Source organism: Bos javanicus, chromosome 8 (assembly GCF_032452875.1).
Source record: "Bos javanicus breed banteng chromosome 8, ARS-OSU_banteng_1.0, whole genome shotgun sequence".
Taxonomy (NCBI): domain Eukaryota; kingdom Metazoa; phylum Chordata; class Mammalia; order Artiodactyla; family Bovidae; genus Bos; species Bos javanicus.
The window spans coordinates 16,588,387-16,607,139 of NC_083875.1; the positions used below are offsets into that span (position 1 = coordinate 16,588,387).

The 18,753-nt window shown below is 37.5% G+C and overlaps 1 protein-coding gene and 1 pseudogene across 11 annotated transcripts in view; one reads left to right on the forward strand and one right to left on the reverse strand.

Annotated features, from left to right (window-relative positions):
- The window catches only part of LINGO2 (leucine rich repeat and Ig domain containing 2), a 1,446,924-nt gene that overhangs the window by 1,142,767 nt on the left and 285,404 nt on the right, over nucleotides 1–18,753 (forward strand). The gene's annotated exons all lie outside the window — the stretch shown is intronic.
- LOC133252467 (zinc finger CCHC-type and RNA-binding motif-containing protein 1-like) lies at nucleotides 8,603–9,680 on the reverse strand (annotated as a pseudogene).

An 18,753-nucleotide genomic window follows, 5' to 3' on the forward strand; every position in this document is an offset into this window, starting at 1 on the left:
AGTGGGTATGCTTTAGTGTATTCTGGAGGAAATAAGCAATCACTTAAAATAGTGGATAACTGGGTATAGTAGTGAGTGTAAAATAAAGTTGAGATAATCAAAGTGCTTCCTGACTCTATAAGAATGATCAGGGATTAATTTACAGCATTTATTCATTTTTTTTTTATGTTGTGAGACAAAGCATTGAATATGTTAGTTTCACCCTTTGTCCAGAAATAGCTGTAGTTCACATTGCCTGCATTTTTTAATTCAGATCAATAAGTGGGAATTTTAATATCCCCCTTTATTACTAGTAATTTTTTAAATTCCCTGAGTATTTCTCACTTGACTGCAAACCACAAAATAATATGCTTTCTTCATAGATTGTGTCTCTGATCCCCACATTTCTACCCACTCCCAGTCAGAGATGACGGGAGCAACTTAGCAGGCACACACAGCAATTAGGAGAAACAAATGTGTCATAATGCATAATTTTTGTTTGTTTCTGGGAGGTCTTTTTCCTTTGAAGTGGCAGCATACTTGTTTGTCTTATTTGTTTTGCAATAGAGGTATAGATTTAGCGAGGAAGCAGTGGCATTCACCTCTATTTTCCTGGAGATCAGTTGTAGGTGTTTATGAGGTATGTGATGGTGATTTTATGGGTCAGAAATCTAGGATTTAGACACCTTATAGACAGGAGCAATCTAACCAACCCATGTAGGAACTGAACTTATAACCAACAAAACAAACGGGTGAACAAGCAATAAAAAGATCAAGTTGGTTTGAAAAGTAAAAGCTTCAACTCTTTTTAGGTCATGTTCAGAGCTTCTAGTCAAAACCATTTCTGAACACAACTCCAAATAAGTCTAGTGTTTTTAAAATATTCATAGTAGTATTTTATTCACTAATTTGTACCTATTGGGATGAGTACGTGCTTTGTATTACTGATGCCAAGAGTGCCTTGTCCCGGAGAATTTCATTTTGTATGATAGAAGACAAATGAACAGCAAAATGATTTTATATGGTTTACTATTCTGAAAAGCAGTGTTACATTTTTTTTAAAGTATTCCATAGCTAAATAAGTCTGGAAAACATTGTGTTAACATTCAGTCAGGCTTTTTTTTTTTTTCTTCTTCCTTACAAAAGTACTTAGATTTCAACATTTTAATCTTTTTTTTTAACATCTTCATTTTATTTATTTTATTTATTTTTATTTTTGTAATTTTTTTTTAACTTATCTGCCTGTTGGGTCTTAGTTGTGGCACATGGAATCCAGTTCTCTCACCAGGAATGGAGCTTGTGCCCCTACATTGGGAGCACTGAGTCTTAACCACCCGTCTGCCAGGAAGTCCCTAATATTTTAATCTGCATTGTGAATCTATTAGAGGAAAATATGGTGTGTGGCCTTTCATAATCTAATTAGTCTATGAAAACTTTGTACACAGTACATATCAGCTCCATTTGTTCTATAGAACACAGTTTGAGACTGATTATCTATAATATGCACGTGTGTGTGTTAGTTGCTTAGTCGTGTCCGACTGTTTGCAACCCCATAGACTGTAGCCCACCAGGCTCCTCTGTCCTCCACTATCTCCCAAATTCATGTCCATTGACTTAGTGATGCTGTCTAACCATCTCATCTTGTACCAACCCCTTCACCTTTTGCCTTCGATCTTTCCCAGGATCAAGGTCTTTTCCAGTGAGTCAGTTCTTCATATCAGGGGGCCAAAGTATTGGAGCTTCAGCTTCAGCATCAGTCTTTCCAGTGAATATTCAGGGTTGATTTCCTTTAGAATTGACTGGTTTGATCTCCTTGGAGTCCAAGGGACTCTCAAGAGTATTCTCCAACACCACAGTTCAAAAGCATCAATTCTTTAGTGCTCAACCTTCTTTACTGCCCAACTCTCATATTCATACATGACTACTGGAAAAAACACAGCTTTGACTAGATGGGCCTTTGTCGGCAAAGTGATGTCTCTGCTTTTTAATATGCTGTCTAGGTTTTTGTCATAGCTTTCTTTCCCAGGAGCAAGCATTTTTTAATTTCATGGCTGCAGTAACTCTCCACAGTGATTCTGGAGCCCAAGGAAATAACTCTGTCACTGCTTCCACTTTTTCCCCTTCTACTTGCCATAAAGTGATGGGACCAGATGTCATGATCTTAGTTTTTTAAGTGTCAAATTTTAAGCCAGCTTTCTCACTCTCCCTTTTATCCCTGTCAAGAGGCTCCTTAGCTCCTCTTCACTTTCTGCCATTAGAGTGGTATCATCTGCATATCTGAGGTTGATATTTCTCCCATGAATCAGACTCTTGAGAGTCCCTTGGACTGCAAGGAGATCCAACCAGTCCATCCTAAAGGAAATCAGTCCTGAATATTCATTAGAAGGACTGATGCTGAAGCTGAAACTCCAATACTTTGGACACCTAATTAGAAGAACTGACTCATTGAAAAGACCCTGATGCTGGGAAAGATTGAAGGCAGGAGGAGAAAGGGATGACAGAGGATAAGATGGTTAGATGGCATCACCAACTCGATGGACATGAGTTTGAGCAAGCTCCAGCAGTTGGTGATGGACAGGGAAGCCTGGCGTGCTATAGTCCATGGGGTTGCAAAGAGTTGGACACGACTGAGTGACTGAACTGAACTGAACTGAACCTTGATTCCAGCTTGTGCTTCATAAAGCCCAGCATTTCTCATGATATGCTCTGCATAGAAGTTAAATCAGCAGGGTGACAATACACAGCATTGTTGTACTCCTTTTCCAATTTTGAACCAGTCCCTTGTTCCATGTCCAGTTCTAAGTGTTGCTTCTTGACCCACATACAGTTTCTCAGGATACAGGTAAGATGGTCTGGTACTATCATCTCTTTAAGACTATAAAAAGTATAAACACAAAATTCATAAGAAAAGCCACATATCTAGGCTATGTTTCATGATAGCTTTTTGAAGCATGTTAAACTTATTTGCCAAAACAGAACCATAATATAATCTTGATAAAGGTCTATGTGACAGGTTTCCTGTAGGAAAATTTTAATTTAAGGAATATGTTTTCACATTGCCTCCAACAAGAAAAATAAATATATTGACAATTTGACAGTGATAATATGAAATTTTACTTGGTACTATTTTTCCTATTATGAGACCTTAAAAAAAGAAACTCTAAAATAAGGAATAAGGCAAGCCTATTTATCATTTTGAAATATAAAGGAGTATAACCTGAGCCCCAAGTTAAACATCCATTCTTTATGTAGGCTGAAGAAAGAGGAAGTGTGAGGAAAACAGCTAGTGGTTCTGAGTATTAAGCTTCTTGAAGGCACAGATTATTTATTTTCTACTTCCCTTCTATATGCCCAGGGCCTACGAAGGTACCTGGTGCATATAAAGTCATCCAAAATATTACTTTTCTACTTCAGTGGAATTTCAAGAATTGTCCTGGGGTACTTAATAAGATGGGGCCACTGACTCGCCAGTAGCCCTTGGGTCAGGTCATCTTAACTCTGCAAAAGCCAATCCATTGTAGATGCCACCAGGAGACCTGAGTGTCTGCCTGCTTGACTCCAATGGCATTCAGAGAGGTAAATGATTAGAACTCTGGTAAATGGTCACCAGTGAAGAAAAGTTTCAGGTTGCCCAAGCCAATGTGCAAAGTGTAGTCAAAGGATATTTGAAATAAGTAACAATCAGAAGTAGAAACCTGATCCTATATCTGTAATGATAAATGATCTACCTGTGAAGTGATGGAGGCTCAAGGCAGACTTCAGCCTGCAAAAGGGAAAGAGAGGGCATTAATCTATCAGGATCTTATAGTCCTCACCCAAGGTCCTGGAGAAGGTAGAGTTGTGGCCAAAGGTATCAGGGTATGAAATGATAGTAGAAAACTAGAGGACATTCTTATTTATCTCTGTTCTTCATGGCAGTGTACGTGTAATTCAGTTCAGAACAGCCTCGGTTTTGATGACCTTGGGAGAGCAGATTTTCCAGCTGGGAAGCAGATTGGCCCCGATTGTCAGATTGGGTTCCAGGAAGATTCAGTCTGCATTATAAGTGCATACCTAATCAGCTTTAGTACTTCAATTTTCTTTGAGTCAGCCTGGTCCACTTTTATATAATGGAAAAAACTGAAAATTCCAGATTAAATTATTAACTTTGCATAGGGTTAGATATCGTATTGGAGAAGGCAGTGGCACCCCACTCCAGTACTCTTGCCTGGAAAATCCCATGGACAGAGGAGCCTGGAAGGCTGCAGTCCATGGGGTCGCGAATAGTCAGACATGAATGAGTGACTTCACTTTCACTTTCCTGCATTGGAGAAGGAAATGGCAACCCACTCCAGTGTTCTTGCCTGGAGAATCCCAGGGACAGGGGAGCCTGGTGGGCTGCCATCTATGGGGTTGCACAGAGTCGGACATGACTGAAGCGACTTAGCAACAGCAACAATAGATATCGTATATCAGAACCAGAGCCCAGACTCTAGTCTTCAGATATAGATATACATACTTATAACTCTGCCTTCACCTTTGTCCCTTTCCACATTAGCTCTTATGTATAGTCTCTATTTTAGACTGCTTTAAGAATAGATCTCCTTCCTCTTTTTCCACACCATTTCATTAGGATATGTAGTTTACTCATCACCTCAGTCTCATAATAAATAGATAATTATCTTATTTTTTTCACATGTGTACCTTATACAAAAAGTAACAAAAAGACCAGCACAAAATAAGATAACCCATCTTTCAGTGGTCACATATTCTTTTTCTCCTTGTTAATCTCACACATTGAAAAGAAGTTCCTGTTTCACATAGTCATGTATTTTTCTCGGTATCTGAGAGCTGAAATATTAGAAGGCGGTCTTTTGGTCCAAGATCCATTATTATCACCAAATATATTTTAGGATTCAAAATGTGAAGGCTCTTTTGGACATCAGGGCAATAAAGGAGATTATAAAATGTAGTTTGAGAAAATAAGGACTAAAAGAAGGAAAATATCTCAAGAAAAACTGTTCCCAGGACTTTGTTTTAAAATGCTGATTTTCCTATGGTGGTGTTTGCTCATATAGAGGAAAAATGCGAAAACTATTCTGTGCAGAAGTATATGAACCAAACTGTTACATTTGGAAAATGTGCACAAACATTTTCACCTTTCATTTGCCATTTTCTTTTTAAATCTCAAATTTTCTTTTAAAATTTTTTAATAGTATACCCGAGTATTACTCCAGATAGACATAGGAACTATTTCACTTAGTGTTAGCTTAGTGTTATCAATTTTACTGGGATTTCCTATTTCAGAAGTTTACCCAAAATAAGGTGTTGTGGTTTTAAAAATAATTGTATAAAAACAATACATCACTCAATTCATTTATATTATGTACTATATATAGTAGATATGTATTATATGTACTATATATGTATATTATGATAAATTTAAGGACATCAGCACCAATGATTCGTGTAACTGTATTAATATCTATTTATTTGGCCCTTCTCATTAATCAAGCCAGGGATCAAACCTGGGTCTCCTGCGTTGTAGACAGATTCTTTAGCATCTGAGCCACTAGGGAAGTCCAGAACAATCATATTATATTTTTAATACCATTCTCTGTTTATAAAATGCCAAAAAAAATCATATGAATTCTTCCAAATATCTTTTTCTCTTTCGTATTTTGGAAAATTTCTCATTTTTTGATCCACCTGTTCAGAATGAATGATGTGTTATTTTAAAGGTGGCACACTATGAAATACAGCAACTTTCATAATGATCATAAATAAGCCATTTGAGTTCTAAAAATATTGCTGCCAGTGGAATACTTTATTGGGGTTTAATTTTAAAATCCCCATAGAAAATATGCTGTATTCCATAAAAACTAAAAAAATGAATGTTTAAATATATATGCAGGTAATTTTTTTCTTTTAATTTTGCATTCTGAACCCACATAGCTATCCTAGCTCTTCAATTTCTGTTCAGGAGAAGTTCATCTGTAGGAGTGTTTATGTTGTCAACGCAGCAATCATATTGAAGAAAGACATTTTACAATGCAATCACCTTTGCAATTGCCATTTCTGCAGTGATGGCTATCTAAGCGAATTATGTCACAGTCTTTTTTCTTCCCTTTCTTCATTTAACTACTTGATAGCACTTTTCTACTAAACCCCTCCTAGAATAATTGAAATAATATGCCAAGAACATTAGAAATCCCCACAAAAATTCCAAATTTTATTTTTAAAGGTCTGAAATGTCATCCTAATAGAAAATGTCATCTGCAGAATCCTGAATTAAAGAAGCCATCCATGGGTTGTGGACTATGGGGCCACATTTATTTATTTTGACTGTTATGGATATAATAAATCATTCTAAAATAATGTTGACATTTGTGCATTCTGCTAACATGGCAGTTTAACAGCCTGCTCCATATACTGCTGCTTGAGTTAAGGATTTGCTATCGCATTTTCCAGCTTAGTTCTCCCAATCTTAACACAGCAGACAGTGGTAATGTCAACTGCAGAAGTGCCAAGAGAGAAAAAGATGGATAATGTATTCATATTTATGGGCGATTTTAAACTTCATGCCATTGAGCACATTTCTCTGAATGGCTCTTCTAGCTCACAGCTTTTGCTTCTTTTCTCTGTCTTTGGGCTACATGAAGGCTTTTTTCGCTTTAGGTATGGCTTTCACTTTGATTTAATCCTGCTCTCTCTGCCCACCAACAGGAACACAGAATGCATTAGCAAGAAAGATATCATAATTGAAATCAATACCATGACTTTGAAGAGTGTTTCCATGATGAGTTCTGGTCCTGTGTATTTTATATGCTGCCATAACCATGTTGATGTAATGGATTAGACATTTCCATCAATTCAGTCCATACCACCCCCTCCCCTCCACACACACAGACACACTAGCACAATGCTTAGAAACATTTCTTTTAGACTGAATTTATTGTTCAGCTCTTGGCCTGCCAGTTGTTTGATTAGACTGAACCATTCAATACATAAAAAGAAGAGATGTACTTGTTCTTCAGGTCAAAAATGTGATTCAAGCACCACGGTGAACACTTTGTCTGCCTTCACTATAAAAGTACTAATTCAGATGTGCAAATGAGCATATATTTCCATTTCTGATTGCTATTTGCTTGACATTTCCCCCCTTGACTTCTAATCATTGTTGACTCCTGAAACCTTCTTGGCCGTACTTGACTGCCCATATTTTCCTACCCTAATTCATTAGGTGAGCTTTTTCTAGCACTTTGCCATTCCACCATGTGCCGATCACTCAAACACAAACTTTGAAATTTTGCAGGTGTGGAATGAATTGGGGTGATGACCTCTGTGTGTCTTGTTTTCCTGTAGAAAACGTGTGTATGAATTCTAAAGAAGGACCTTAATACTGAATACCGAAGCCAGACAACCCACCTCTGAAATTGTCTTCTGTGAGTTTTTCTAGTAACATCCTGGCCTTGGTAGTGGAGAAGCAGCCATAGTAGCCACACTTAGGATGTCCTAACTTTCTTATAGTCAAACAGCCATGATAAGAATTTGGCATTTCCTGCAGAAGAAAGAGAATTTTTGCTTTAAAAATTTTTTGCTTAGAAAATTCTCCATAAAAAGTACAGTAGTGATGCATACCAGATCCCTCTGGTGCTCACATTTTTTTTTTTTTTTTAATTTTCTGTGCTGGGTCTTCTTTTTGTGACCTTTGATTGTCCATGACTTCCTTGAATACCTGCAAAACTTCAACAATTGTCAGATGTCATAAGAGTAGATTTCTAGACAAAGGGAATGTCATAAGCCATTAGCATTTTTTAATCCATTGATTTTATGCATGTGAATATAAAGGAAACCTTAATCAAGATGAGTTTATTTGCTACTATGGATACCAATGAGCTTCCCAAGTGACGCTAATGGTAGAGAACCCACCTGCGAATACAGGAGATGTAAGAAGACATAGATTCAATCCCTGGGTCGGGCAGATCCCCTGGAGGAGGGCATGGCAACCCACTCTAGTATTCTTGCCTGAAGAAACCCATGGACACAGAAGCCTGGCACACTACAGTCCATATGATTACAAAGAGTGGAACACAAGTCAAGTGACTTAGCACACACACATGCAAGGATACCAACATATTTTTCTTAAACTTCTATCTTTAGCTCTTGCTTTCTCTAAATTAACATTTGTATTCTGTCTAATATCTCAAAGTTCTGTTGAAATTAGGAAAAATATTTATTTTTTTCTTTTTGTTCATTTTGCTTTTCTGAATATAAATGTCAAGCATAATCTTTCAATCTCTCACAAGCACATTTTAAGTGTATACCTATAACAAATCGTAAAATGCTGTCCTTTTTTTTTTCAGTCTTTATGACATTTTAATTTTAAAGATGAAATTTATTTCAAAAGTTCTTATGTAAACCAATCATGAATAAACTTTTATAATGAACTTCTCAAATCTTTTTACTGTCTACCTTTCTGGCTCAGCTGGTAAAGAATACGCCTGCAATGTGGGAGACCTGGATTTGATCCCTGGGTTGGGATGATCCCCTGGAGAAGGGAAAGGCTCCCTACTCCAGTATTTCTGGCCTGGAGAATTCCATGGGACTGTATAGTCCATGGGGTCACAAAGACTCAGACATGACTGAGTGACTTTGACTTTCTTCTTGGGATAGCTTTGTTATAATACTATTACATTTCCTTTTTTATTCAAATGAACTGTTTTCAAGATTAATGATTATTAGCAAATCTTGATGCAAGATAAACATGATACTATAAAATTACCATTTCCTATCAACTGTCTAAAGTAAAAAAGTATTTGGTACTAAGTGTTCTTATGTTCAAATTCTAAAAGTAATTTTTAGTCCCAAGGGAACTTGGTACTCCAAGACTTAAAAAAAAATTTTAATGATATTTACATAATATATATATTTTTAATCACTAAGTTCCTCCTCATCACTGAAGTATGTGCTTTTCTTTATCCTTGGGCGTCTTGAATCATCTGATGTTGAAGGACCTCCTGAACTGGGTTTCCATTTTTTTTGTTCTTCTTCAATTTTGGCTTCCTGGAAAGCTATGGCCTGACTGAGGCTGTCAAGAGCAGGATCTTCCCCTTCATCTTCACTTTCTTCTACTTCTTCAATTTCTTCGTCTGGCTCAGGAATTTTCTTTTTTTTCTTTTTCTCTTTCTTCTTTGGAGGTTCTTGTTCTCCAAGCATATTTTTAGGACAGGCATAACTTAAGTGTCCACTTTCCCCACATTCATAACACTTAGATTTATCAAAGTAGTTTCGTCTTCGGATGAACTCAGCTGCTCTTCCATTGTCAATAGCAATGCTTGCTTTTATCACTCTACCAAATAACTGTTTGTTGTTTATTGCCCGGGTACAGTTTGTGCAGAGTCTTTATCCAAAAATAAAATAAATGCAACCCCTTTACTCCTTCTGGTATCTTTATCTTTCATTATAGTAACCTTTACAACTTTGCCATACTTGGAAAATATCCGATATAAGTCATTGTTGGTCAGGGAAAAGGGCAGATTGGATACATACACTGTGCTTTTACTTGGGGCCAATCCACCACTCATTTCTTCAAGTGGGGTGGGCCCAGGGGGAGGGCCAGAAGAGCGGGAGCCCTCAGCTCACTTGGGGCTCAACCCCCAGCGTTCGTCGCTCCTTGCAGCTGGCATCACGGGTCCCGGGAGGGGTCAGGCGCAGGAGACGAGAACTGTCCTTTTTTTTTAAGTATAGGCATTAAAGGTTGAATCAGGAAATGTTGCATATTTAGAATGTTTTTGATAATCACAAAATGCAAGCTAGAGGATATCTATTTTTTCCATTAAGGTTTCCCTGGTGGCTCAAGGGTAAAGAATCTGCCTGCCAATCCGGGAGATGTGGGTTCAATCTCTGGGTTGGGAAGATCTCCTAGAGAAGGAAATGGCAACCAACTCCAGTATTCTTGCCTGATAAATGTCATGGGCAGAGGAACCTGGTAGGCTACAGTCCATGAGGGTTGCAAAAGGATTGGACATGACTTAGCGACTAAACAACAATAACGTAATGGGGATATTGTTTCCACACACTCACCCTGCAGTGTTGATGGTAGGATTATTTAAAAGCCATTGTTGAGAGGTAAATGATTCCAGTACTACACAGATAATAAATGCATGCATGCAATGCTTAAAATAAATGAACAACTCTAGAAGATACTTAATATAAGTGGTTCCTAGAAGAAGGCAATGGCACCCCACTCCAGTACTCTTGCCTGGACAATCCCATGGACTGAGGAGCCTGGTGGGCTGCAGTCCATGGGGTCGCACAGAGTCGGACACGACTGAAGCAACTTAGCAGCAGCAGCAGCAGAGATGTTAATTTTTACTAAGTAGTTGAAAAGTGGCTGTTTCTAAACTGAGGTAATAATTTTACTTTTATTGACAAACAGAAACAAGAGGAAGTTTGTGTTTGTTACACAAATAGCCTCTGCTGCCTTTAAACAGAAAAAACCCAAACTACAGCAACAACAAGTAGAACCCAGGAACAAACAATGTATGTGTTTCTTAATAAGTCACTTTTCTGTCACTAGCTGCTATATAAATTCTCAGGAAACCAGGCAGAATAAAGGTATGCTGATTCATTTCATTTTTTTGTGCTTATCTGTTTATTTTCCTGAAGTTGTTTGATCACTCTGGCTTTTCATTTTCCATATCTTTATGGCTGTATGGACTATTTCTGAAGATTGGCTCAATATATCAGAACGCCATCTCTCCTGCCTTGTTAAGTTTCCTCCAGAAAAACAGTTCTTAAATAGCTTCCCTTCCCCCTTTATTGAAGCTTATCCAACAATTGAACTCTCTAGGAACTTTGAAAAAATGAAGCTGATTAAATGTTTCTGCAGTTTCACAGGCCTGTCTGTATCTTGGAATGTTCAAGATGAGAATCTGTTGACATGGATAACTAATAACATATAAGTGTATCTTCTGTGCTTTGCTTAAACATGTTGTTGCATAGGCAAAGCTTTTCATGCAGCATCAGATTCAGTTTAACCATGAAGGAAAATATTGCAGAATGAATGTTCAATGTCTGTATTTTGTTTGCACAGCCGTGAGTCTACAGATATGTATGTGTATATGTTAGGATGTGATGCAAGAGTTTTCTAGTTAAGTGTCTTCTGTGATTTTTGAATAGACAAACTCTTTAATAAACAAATTTGTTCATATTCCCATTGAAATTCATTTAGTTCAATGCTGCCCAATAGACCTTTCTGCAGTGATGAAATTATTCTGTATTTGTACTGTTCATTGCAGTAGCCACTAGCTCCATGTGGCTTGTGCACGTGGCTTGTGACTAGTGTGACTGAAGATCTGTATTTTTAAATTTTATTTTATTGAGTTAAATTTAAATAGCCACTTATAAAGGTAGCTGTTGCTTTGGACAACTCAGAGCTAGTTGATATATGAATTCAACTTGACATGATTAAATCATTATTTTGTTCAGAGTGTACATGTAGTCAAGTACCTTCAGCACCTCAGAGCTAAAAGAGGATACAGGACTTCTCCCCTAAATCCAGTTCATGAACACATTGTGCATGAACATAATGAAGCTAGTTATATTAATAAAGGGAACGTACAGGAGACCATACCAGAGAGTAGTTCAGGGTATGCACCTTAGAGTATGACAGACTTGAGTTCAAATCCTGTCTCTGACCTGCACTTGCCCTATTATCTTAGAGAAGACATTTAAAGGTCTCTGAGCTTCCATTTTCTAAGTTATAATTGGAGCTAATAATAATGAAATCAAGTCTTTACAAAACTTAACACAGAGAAGTGACGATGGTAAAGGTGATCCTGTTCATGATAGTGTCCCCTTCATACATTCAGATTTATTTAATCCCATTACTTCTATTAAAATACGTCTACATTTCTCAGATGGGACAACTAAAACTCAAAGTCACTATATTCAAAATCACTTAACTAATCCAAAATTTAAATTATAAGTCTAATTCTAAAGACCTCATTCTACTACTTACTTCTTTTTAGTTCAGTTCAGTCACTCAGTCGTGTCTGACTTTTTGCAACCCCACGGACTGCAGCACGCCAGGCCTCCTTGTCTATCACCAACTCCCAGAGCTTGCTCAACCTCATGTCCATTGAGTCAATGATGCCATCCAAACATCTCATCCTCTGTCGTCCCCTTTTCCTCCTGCCTTCCAGCTTTCCCACCATCAGGGTCTTTTTCAATGAGTCAGTTCTTCGCATCAGGTGGCCAAAGTATTGGAGTTTCAGCTTTAGTAACAGTCCTTGCAATGAATATTCAGGACTGGTTTCCTTTAGGATTGATTAGTTTGATCTCCTTGCAGTCCAAGGGACTCTCTAGAGTCTTCTCCAATACCAACAGTTCAAAAGCATCAATTCTTCAGCACTCAGCTTTCTTTATAGTCCAACTCTCACATCCATACACGACTACTGAAAAAACCATAGCTTTGACTAGATGGACCTTTGTGGGCAAAGTAATGTCTCTGCTTTTTTATATACTATCTAGGTTGGTCATAGCTTTTCTTCCAAGGAACAAGCATCTTTTCCAATTAGACCTTCCTGCCAAAAGTCTAAACTTTTATTCTTAACTACAGGTTTGTCCCCCTGAAGATGATCTAAGTCACATTTAGGGATGAGAATACTAAGTAGGTTGTTGACCTCAGCCTTTAAAATAGGATTACCAAGGAAGCAAAAAAGGAAGAAAAGACTAAAGCAAACAACAAAGAAATATGGGGGAGTAACTCTCTCTGAATCTATATTTGAAGAATATACATTTCCTACCTTCTGAAAGAAGGTGGATGGCAGAGAGAAAAAAGAGAATATAAGTCACACAAATATGAATGACTTGGCCTTAGGGTTCAAGCCCTACCTGGCTCTACTTACCTATTTCAAACAATAAATGCAAGAAAAGTTTCATAAAATATGGATTCCCACCTTTCAAAAAGCATAACTCTAATGTTCATTACCATCATTTTATCAGGCTAGACTAATCAAATTAACAACTTTTTCTTTGCTGGAGTAGGGATAGGGAGACAAAAGCCTGACTGCAAAAGAGACCAACAGTTCCCTTTTCCTATGTTTAAGTATGGCAGAAAGACTTTGAAAGCACACCTTCAAAATTATTCTACTACCTGAGTGGTAGACCCTTTGATAGATGCTCCCTAGAGGTGAAGGAGATTTGTGTTATGACTCAATGCCAGGAAATACAACTGCCTTCAAACTAAAAAAAAGAAGAAAACAGAGATGGAATTGACATTTTCCTGGTAAATCCAAATAATCTAGGTCATGATTCCTAACTGGTGAGTAACTGACTCCTGCTGGGATATAGTAATTAATTGCGAGAACCCATTGATTAATCTATATTTGTAGAGACTTGATTGGTAGACAGAATAAATAAATATTATATAAGCTGCATATACATGTTGCAAGGTTTAAAAATATACATATGTGGTTTAATTGCAAAGATGGATTGATTTTAAACAGGAAATTCAGAGTGCTTGTGAAATTATGCATTTTCTCAACCACCATCAGAGAAATACAAGCAGTGGCATCTTGGGAGAATCTATATTATTCAAAGTCTGTCATGAAAATAATACCATACTGAAGCTCAGTTCCTGGCTCCATATGGCCTTCCCGAGACCTTCTGGGAATGATGCTTCTTTCTTGGTTATATGATATTTACTCTTGCATTTAAACTCTCTAACTGGATAGAAACCTCGTAAAGAAATGAATTTTTTTTTAATTTTTGTTCTAATACCAAAAAATAGTCACAGAAACAGTATCTAGAACACAGAGATGAGTTGATAAAACCCTACCAATTCTAGAGCTACTGATTCATTTGTCTATTCAAATTTTATAGAAGTGTGGAAGCTTGAATTCAATTTTATTAAGGACATACATACAGTCCTTCCACTTAAAGTACTATGGGTATTTATTTTTTTCTTTAGAAGAGTTTTATAAAACTTGCTCTTGATTATAGTATCACAAAACATTTATTGTATCTCTCAGCTTATTAGCTCATATGGATAACATCTATTATAAAGAAACCCAATTTTTAAAATTCTTTCAACTAATTTCCATGAATTAACAATATCCCATTAAACTGATAGAATTCAAGGATAGAAAATAACACAATTCCCAATTACTCTATTAAGTTCTACTTTAGAAATCTGTGGTCCAGTGACTACTAAAGTGTAGGGAAATTGTTCAAATTGTTGTCTTCAGCTTTTTTGTTTATTTATAATCTACTGATTCAATGCCTAAAGTCACTGAGAAACACAGCTGGAGATGTAGCCACCACCAAGAACCCAAAGCCATTAGAACTTGAAAAAACATTGAAATAATTGGGCCTTGAGTTTAGTACAAACAAGTTAATGTGATCTCATGCCATACAGAACATGGATTGTTTCTGACTTTATAGAAGGAACAAAATTCATTCAGGATTTCTTGTTGTTTGATTAAAATAGCTTTAGAGTAAGCTCACTGGAAGTTCTTTTGAATTATTTATGCTTATAGCCCTAAAGCTAAGTAGATAAGTTGTTGGAATTTTTTTTTTTAACGTGAATAGCTTTATAGCTTGTCTTCCCATGATTATGAGCCTGAGAGGATGAATCTGTTTTCTTATCAGTTGAAGTAAAATATAAAATACACCAAGGTGTTCATTTACTAAAATATTTCCATTACTTATTAATCAAGCCACACCATTATTTCACCATACTCCTGAAATGTTCTAGAATAGTTCTGATTGTATATAAATGTACTCTTTCTGAACAGTAAATTTATTAACTATGAACTTATACCTTAAGTTTCTCCAAGACAAAGATATCTTTATTTTTTCATTTTAGCTTAATGTTGGCCTATAATTCAAAAGTTTTATTAAACTGAACTATTACTAACAGTGATTTGATTTTTATACTTTAAAATAAATCCACAAGTCAGGACACAAAAATTCTTTGTAAGACCATCAGGCAATACATCCTGACTTTTAGTTCAGAAAATATGAGCACTATAACCAGGAAGTACCAACAATGTCATGAGACCAATTGCAGTATGAACAGAAATTCCCAAAGGAAGCTGAAGCTAAGAGCTACTAGAAAGAGTTCTTTAGATTTATAAGCTCCAGACAGATGACACCAACAGAGTGAGACAGAAAGAATAAGATATACAGTGAGTCTAACAGAATGTTTCCAGCATCAAACCATGTATCACATATATCAGGTATTCAATGTATGTTTGATATATGAAAATCTCTAATGTATTAAAACTAAAATCAACATCATCAGGAAATGTTTAGAAGGTGGATATATAAGATCTATGAGAGAAAGCTTTAAAAAATGTCAGTATAGTGTGTGGAAATTGGCAGCACAATTTCATAACTGCTTTCAAGCTTACATAAGCTTATTAAGAGTTTTGCACTCTGTGATAAATGGATTAAGAAGAAAGTTGGCATATGGAACACATCCATTTATCTTTCCTCCCTCTTAAAACTTCATTAATTTAGCTATACAGGAACAAACCCAGAAAGGACAAAGAAAAGGAAAGAGGCTATAACAGCAGAAAAGTGATAATCAATAAAATGGTAGGAAATGGAAAGTAGATGACCAAGTGCTAAAGACTTAGTAGAACAGACTATGGACTAAGGACTAAGGACTCGCTCAGTTGTGTCTGACTGTTTGTGACCCTGTGGACTGTAGCCCAGCAGGCTCCTCCATCCATGGGATTCTAGGAACAGCCTAAATACCTGCAGGAGGCAGAAGGTGATAGCCATGTGAAGTGAGCTGACTCAAGTCTACACAAATGCTCAGGAATTATAGACATCATGTACCTCTGAACACTTGGGTGAGTGAGTATAAAAACTGCCATATCATTTGAAAACCTGTACAAAAAGCATCCAGAAGCCCCCATCTCTTCACTCAACTGTAATAGATAGGAGCCTTATACTCTATAGAAATTAAATTAGGAAAGTTCTCCAAGAAACCAGATAAAATAAATGGGAAAAAAATAGGTACAATTTTGTACACAGGAAATGAGAATTAGCTATGAATCTCCCCAACTTTACACATGAGTCTACCCCCTGGCTACCCGCACCAGAACTTTGCAATAGAAGGCTCATAATTCCAGGTTCCTCTTACCTCCTTTCTATGGAGACATGGGCACATTGGATAAAGAAGATTCACCACAAGATATATCATCATAAAATACTTTATACAGGCTTAACAGAGTGTTGTCTGTATCAAAATGTGAAGAAAATGTGAAGAGTTGCATATGAGCTCCCCCTTCCCCCCAGGAGCTGTAGTAGCAGAGGTCTGTTGTTTTTGGCTCTAAGGCTTGTGGGGATTTTTAAACTCAAACTTAAAATTCTAAACATAAAAGTCTCTTTTAATTGCATTAGGATATAAATGGGCAATTATGTATTTATAAACACTAAACATTTTAGAAACAACTGTAAGAATTCTTATATTAGTTTTAATAAAAAGTAAGCTAGGGCCAAAATAATAGCTCAGTAATGTCCGACTCTTTGCGACCCCATGGAGAGTAGCCCACTTAAGCTCCTCTGCCCATGGGATTCTCCAGGCAACAATACTGGAGTGGGTAGCCATTCCTTTCTCCAGGGGATTTTCCTGACCCAGGAATTGAACCCAGGTCTCCTGCACTGCAGGCAGATTCTTTACTGTCTGAGCCACCAGGGAAGCCCAAAATAATGAACACAAGTCCAATATTTGGTATAAAAGGAACTGTATTTTGAGATGGGCTTGGAAACCAAAACCAATTGATAACATTCACTTAAGCCAAAAGGCAGATCTTAAATTTCCAACCTACTTACTTGGGCTCCATGTGAACAGAAGGAACAGCCAGATCAGATGAGATCAGTTGCTCAGTCGTGTCCGACTCTTTGTGACCCCATGAATCGCAGCACACCAGGCCTCCCTGTCCATCACCAACTCCTGGAGTTCACTGAGACTCACGTTCATCGAGTCAGTGATGCCATCCAGCCATCTCATCCTCTGTCGTCCCCGTCTCCTCTTGCCCCCAATCCCTCCCAGCATCAGAGTCTTTTCCAATGAGTCAACTCTTCACATGAGGTGGCCAAAGTATTGGAGTTTCAGCTTTAGCATCAGTCCTTCCAAAGAACACCCAGGACTGATCTCCTTTAGAATGGACTGGTTGGATCTCCTTGCAGTCCAAGGGACTCTCAAGAGTCTTCTCCAACATCACAGTTCAAAAGCATCAATTCTTCGGTGCTCAGCTTTCTTCACAGTCCAACTCTCACATCCATACATGACCACAGGAAAAACCATAGCCTTGACTAGATGAACCTTTGTTGGCAAAGTAATGTCTCTGCTTTTGAATATGCTATCTAGGTTGGTCATAACTTTCCTTCCAAGGAGTAAAGTGCATTTTAATTTCATGCCTGCAGTCACCATCTGTAGTGATTTTGGAGCCCAGAAAAATAAAGTCTGACACTGTTTCCACTGTTTCCCCATCTATTTCCCATGAAGTGGTGGGACCAGATGCCATGATCTTTGTTTTCTGAATGTTGAGCTTTAAGCCAACTTTTTCACTCTCCTCTTTCACTTCCATCAAGAGGCTTTTTAGTTCCTCTTCACTTTCTGCCATAAGGGTGGTGTCATCTGCATATCTGAGGTGATTGATATTTCTCCCGGCAATCTTGATTCCAGCTTGTGTTTCTTCCAGTCCAGCGTTTCTCATGATGTACTCTGCATATAAGTTAAATAAACAGGGTGACAATATACAGCCTTGACAAACTCCTTTTCCTATTTGGAACCAGTCTGTTGTTCCATGTCCAGTTCTAACTGTTGCTTCCTGACCTGCATACAGATTTCTCAAGAGGCAGATCAGGTGGTCTGGTATTCCCATCTCTTTCAGAATTTTCCACAGTTTATTGTGATCCACACAGTCAAAGGCTTTGGCATAGTCAATAAAGCAGAAATAGATGCTTTTCTGGAACTCTCTTGCTTTTTCCATGATCCAGCGGATGTTGGCAATTTGATCTCTGGTTCCTCTGCCTTTTCTAAAACCAGCTTGAACATCTGGAAGTTCACAGTTCACGTATTGCTGAAGCCTGGCTTGGAGAATTTGGAGCATTACTTTACTAGCGTGTGAGATGAGTGCAATTGTGGGGTAGTTTGAGCATTCTTTGGCATTGCCTTTCTTTGGGATTGGAATGAAAACTGACCTTTTCCAGTCCTGTAGCCACTGCTGAGTTTTCCAAATTTGCTGGCATATTGAGTGCAGCACTTTCACAGCATCATCTTTCAGGATTTGGAATATCTCCACTGGAATTCCATCACCTCCACTAGCTTTGTTCATAGTGATGCTTTCTAAGGCCCACTTGACTTCACATTCCAGGATGTCTGGCTCTAGGTGAGTGATCACACCATCGTGATTATCTGGGTCGTGAAGATGTTTTTTGTACAGTTCTTCTGTGTATTCTTGCCATCTCTTCTTAATATCTTCTGCTTCTGTTAGATCCACACCATTTCTGTCCTTTATCGAGCCAAGTTTCATTTAAAAAACAAAAAAGTCAAGTTTCTCCTTCAGGTCTCAGAATGTTGGCAGACACTGGAATTCTATTTTTGGAATTAAACATAGCTAATTATTTTTAGGCATGGCACCAAAAGCTTATGTCTTCAGATTCAGCAGTTCCCAAAATTTCTTTCTGGACTTTTCTCTTGGGTCCCTATAATTCATATTCCAAAGTTGAGATAACATATATAAACTACAAATATGAGAACATCCTTTA